Source organism: Chenopodium quinoa, unplaced genomic scaffold (genome assembly GCF_001683475.1).
Source record: "Chenopodium quinoa cultivar QQ74 unplaced genomic scaffold, ASM168347v1, whole genome shotgun sequence".
Taxonomy (NCBI): domain Eukaryota; kingdom Viridiplantae; phylum Streptophyta; class Magnoliopsida; order Caryophyllales; family Amaranthaceae; genus Chenopodium; species Chenopodium quinoa.
Window position 1 is genome coordinate 4329581 of NW_018742763.1, and position 6000 is coordinate 4335580.

A 6000-nucleotide genomic window follows, 5' to 3' on the forward strand; every position below is an offset into this window, starting at 1 on the left:
TAAATACCAATTACTTGGTTTTGGGAATTTCACTTGATTGGTGAACTCTAAGGGATCTCCAAAAGGGAGAAAACCTTTGTTCCTAAACTCTAAGTTGTTTTGTTCTAGCCTTGTCTAAGCTACGGGGTAGGGGCCGGTTACGATTCGGTAGCAACGGTGTGAGCCTTGTTACACTTGCAGAACTTGAAGCTTTTAAGCCCGAGCTCATCGGTTGAGCAAAGTACGCTTCTAGGGTGAGTATTCTTTCTCTTGCTTCTCTCTATCTTCTCTTGTGATTTGTTTATTTGCATTCTTTTGTTTATGTTGTAATTATTATGCATACGATCAGTTATAAGGTTTTGTTTTCGCGCGACGTCAAACACCGCAAAACCCAATAATGGTATAAAAGCCTCTTGCATTTCAGATTTAATCGAATTTAAATTTCTAATTTTGGCCTACGAACCCTGATTTCGACCCAAAAATAGTGAATTTTTGGTGGAATCGACATTCTAACTCATTCTTTACCCATAATGTGATTAAAATTGATCTTCCAGAAGCCAAAATCCACCCAGAAAGTGGTTTTTTTTAGGGGCTTTTTGTTTGGAACGAAAAATTTTAAACCTTGATTAATTATGGTAAGCAGTTGTTGGATTATGTGTTTGATTATATTATTAATCTTCTGCAATTTTAACCCTTATTAAGCATGTTTATGAAGTCATATTGGTTCTTTATTTGGTGAGCTCTTCATTTCACATAAACTTAAAATTTCACGTTTTTGCAAATTAATTTCATGGAGTGTGAAAGTTTATAGTGAATAAGATTTTTGAAGCCCATAAAATGTTATAGATTCAATCTTTAATTGTTTATTTGGTTGGATCTTAACTTGCTAAAGTCCATAATGAATTAATTTTTGGTTTTAATCAATTTAAGTTGATTAAAATCTTAAGTGTTCATACTTGTGCTTAAAATGTTATTTTTATTCATATTGGAATATTACAACATTGAACTGTGCATAATTAAGTGTTGGATAAATTATTTCATTGGATGATTGTTTATTTATTCAACTATATTGTCAAATCTCATTGTTAATTTATGTTGGTTAAACTAATTGTGAGAATAGCCCTCAATTTTTGTAGCATCAAGTTGAGCCAAAATTAATTTAAAGAACGGTTCTTGAATTAATTTTTTTTTTTGCACTATAATTAAATTTAATAAGTTGGACCTGTTTTATTTTCAATGTTGGACAATATCAGTTCAAAAATCAATTTAGAATTAATTTTTTATGTCACTCAAAAATTCGGAATAAGATCTAGAAGCAGAACAAGCACAAAATCGAAGTCGAGGCTTCGAGTGCCTAGGCTCGACCAGCAGGGCTCCATGCGGCAGCCCACATGTTGCTCCCAAGCCAAAGCATGTGCGAGTGTATGCAAGGGAGCGCGCGTGTAATGTGTGGAGTAGGACTTCTAGGTAGTGCCTAGCTCGTATAGCAACGCCTACGGGGCCATCAAAAGCATGCACGCGAGCACGCTGCTAGAGCCAGTGAGATGGAAGCATGTTGCGATGGTGCTAGTGCTAGCACTGGTGCTAGCACGCTGATATGGCTGTGCTAGCAGCACCCACGCACGACAGCAAGGCTTGGGTTTCTAGCAATCCCAACCTCAAGGCTTGGATGCTAAGCACTCAGCCGTTGAAGGGCTACTATTTTTACATTTTTGTAGTTTTGTTTTAATCAAAACGAGGCTAGGCCTCGGTTTTTCCCGGCACTTGCAAAATTATTTGGCAAAATTTTTGATTAACCGACTTGATTAATTGTAATTAATTTGGATGTGGAATTTAGTGGGAGCTTCATGAATCATTTGACCTATTATTATTGTGTAAATTCACATAATCGGATAACAACTTGACTAGTTTTAATTAGGCGCATTAATCGGATTAACCACCTAAGTAAGTTAATAGTTTTCGCGTGTTTTGCATTGTTGCTTAATTTATTTTGTAAAATTCTTTAGTCATTCACTTTTGAAGTAAATGGATGAATGAAATATATATTCTAATTCTGGTTTTACAAAATGACAACTAGTGAGGCCCGACTAGGATAATAAATATCGAATGCGTTCCGTTTTATATTTTTGTAAATTTAAATACAGAATGCATGCCATTAAGTATATTTGTACTTAAATTATTTAGATTAGTCCTAGGTTTTCTAGAAGTTGCATAATTGGTGGTGATGTCTCGATGACGGCGTTTCTAAGAAGATGAAGCCAAGAAGATGCAATGAATGCCCTTGAAGTTTGAATATTCAAGTTTCAAGGGGTCATGCTAGTTGTCAAATGCATCTTTATTTTTTCTTTATATATTTATGCTGCTCATATATATATATATATATATATGTATGTGTGTATATATATATATATGTATGTATATATATATGTATGTATATATATATGTATGTATATATATATATATGTATGTATATATAGTATATATGTATATATATGTATGTATATATATGTATATACATACATATATATATATACATACATATATATATATATATATACATACATATATATATATATATATATATATATATATATATATATATACATACATATATATATATATATATATATATACATACATATTTATATATATATATACATATATACATACATACATACATACATATTTATATATATATACATACATACATACATACATATATATATATAAATTGGAGATGTTTAGGATTTCGAATGTTGAATGATTAGTTTAGTTCACTTAAATCAACCAACATAGAAACCCTAAGTCGTAAAGAATATTGATTTAAATCTTCCATTCCAAAATGACACTTACAGAACTAATGAGAATAGTAATGGCCTATGCCAAAAGAAGGCATTACTACTTTCCTAGGGAAGTAACGTTTGTTGGTGTGCTTGCTAATCCATAGCATCATATACACGTTAGTTTTTGTTAAACTCAACGATATCCGTAAGGAGTCCTTAGATGTCATGGCAAAGGAGATAATCGTCATGGAAGCATTAGATACGACGATTTATCGAACCAAGAATAGCTTGTAGCAATTAGTAATTAGATTTCTTACCTTAAAATATTAAGTGTTAAGACAAGCCAAAGCATGCTTAATCACTTATTGATTTTTGGGATCTTGGAATCGTTTTATTCTCGCCTAATTGGGACAAATTTATCAATGTATGAATAGAACGACAATTGAAATTGCTTATTTGCATGCATTTCAATGCTTATTATGTTATCTTGATAAATGGTTATACTTTGCACTTATATTTGTAGAATTCTTAATCAAATTATATTGTTCCAACAATCGGTAAGATAAAAGTTTTAGAATGGTTCTCAAAGAAAGAAAAATGCATTTCTAAAATACAAGTTCTCATAAATGACTTTTATAGCTGACTCCGAAAAGATGGTTGGACATCATTTATTCAAAATACTAGGTAGTTTTGATAAACATAAAGTATTGAGTTGAAAACTCAAATTATCAATAGTTGACAACCAGCATATCTTTTCGCTTTATACACTAATGAGTAGAACTCAATTATGTAGTAATTCAAGTACGAATTAAAGAAAAAGATGGAACTTTGTTTTATGGCCTATTAGATGCTTAATTATGCCTAACAAAGTATAAAAGTCAATACACTTAAAGAAGTGGTTCTTAAAGTTATGAAATGATATATGATAGGAAATATATAGGAAACAAGGAATATATATAGAAGAGGAATACGAGATTCCAATTCTACCTATGAGTTCATGTTATCGTAGTTAACTTAACAACTCATTATCTACACATATATCAGATACTACTTCAGTGGTCCATTTTTAAGTGACCTCAAACCGTCGAAGTTAAGCTAAGTTATTGACTTACAAGCTTGGAATGAAGCAAGTGGTGCTAGATTAGTTATAAGATCATTAGCCTTTTTTAAAGACCTTTTAAAGCTAGGGATGGAACAAATAATGGTTATTGTGTTCCATAATAAGCAAATGATCTGTTTACACACAAAAAGACTTACATTCAAAGTAAAAGAGCAATATTTGTTGGTTTTATTTGAATGGCATGGTTGTCTAATCCATGAGTCAAGGATGCTTGATTATAAACAAACATTTCCTTAACATAAACTTAAAATGCACAAGTCATGGACATGCTTTTTGTTTTGTCTATCTCTAGCAATGTCACATCAACAGGAACATACTCAAGGCTCTATTAGATACACTCTTGAAAGTTTATCGAATTGGAATCGTTCAAAGGCTAGGAAGTCTTACTTGTTGAAAAAGACAAAGAAAGGAGCTATTGTGTTTGGTGTAGACAATTAACTCTGAAAGCTAAAGAGAATTCTATTACTTCAACGTTTTGACAAGAATTTGAAAGATTACCGCCATATTCATCAAAGGTGAACAAACTCGATCTCTAATAGCTCAAATGTTCAATGAAGTATGGAATTGACTTGGCAAGATATCAAAACGTCTAAATTAGATAGTGTGATGTTTGCTTGACCCAAGAGTGATCATCTCAAGGTTATGAAATTGGAATTTCATAATCAGCTCCACAAAGAATATAGTATATCTTGACTGAGACCTCGAAGTCATTTTGAAACGACTCGAACGATAATGAATCACATCTCTTCCTATAATGTTCTTGTGCATAAATCACTATTGTTACGATAAACAAAATTGTTGAAGCTAAAAAAAGACATTATATTTAGTTATGAATAGAATAGTTTCCAGTGTCTTTTGAAGTATATATCTAGGGCTCTTGGCCTCAGTGGGTGCTCATTGGCTAAGCGTGAGCTAAGTGACTTAATAAGGGCTAAGGTAGCTCAGGTGGGAGCTAACAGTTTTTTTCACAACGAACTTTTACCGAAAGATAATATACCTGTCTCTTTGTAAATATTCAAGTGAGACAATGGGAATTTCTTCCATAACCAAAATGAGAAAATAGTACTTTTTTATCTAAGTGGTGTCTTTGTGGAAAGTAACACATTTCCAAAACGACAAGTGGGAGAAATTTGAACACGATGACCATCGAGACGAGCAACAAACTAAAACTGAGAATCTCGGAAGACTTTAGAAGGGCTTCATGAGAATGATTGGTCAAGAACACTCAAAGGACTTTTACAAAGTGCCTTAACATAATACATTTCTTCCAAAACTTCACAAATGTTGGAGTAAGATCAAAAAAATTAAAGGGCTTTAGAAGCGCCTAGAGACTCAGTGTTTGATGCAATTACCCCACAAAAGGCTTGGATTGAATTATGTAAAGTTTCTGTTAAATTAGAAATGAACCTAAGACTTACAAGTATACTATTTACTATTAGATAGTAAGGACATAGTGTCTTGTAAGATAGCTACAACAAATCCTAATTCCGGAAAATGGTTAGAGGCCATAAAATCCTTAATAGACTCCATGTTTGAAAATCATGATCGAAACTTGATTAATTAGCTTAAAGGGTAAATACCCATCGATTGCAAATACGTTTTCAAGGAGAAATCTAAAAAATATGGAAATGTATATGAATACATAGCTAGATTGGTTGAAAAGGTTACAATTAAATTCACGGCGTTGATTTTAATAAAACCTATTCACTAATCGGAATGCATAAGTCATTTTGTGATTATTCTAGCAAAATTGCGTATATGAAATATAGCAAAATAGATATCGAAACCGCCTTCCTAAAAATGGGATTTTAGGAGATACTATGGATATAGTCTAAGGGTTTTAAAATTCTAAATAATGCTAGAATTGAAAGCAAGCTCAAGAAATCCATTGGTGGAATGAGGGAAGCATGTAGGAATTGGAATGGGTTTTCTCATAAAGTTAATATAAGGTTTGGCTTGTTGAGAAACATGTAAATTCTTTAAATAAAGAGGTTTAGTTGTAGCTAAAGACAATTTTTTTAGGTCCAATAAGAAGTTTATGAACTTTATTGTGAAATGACTATCAAATGCCAAATGCTTAGATTTGAAAGTATTTTTGACAATGGACCAAGGTAAGGT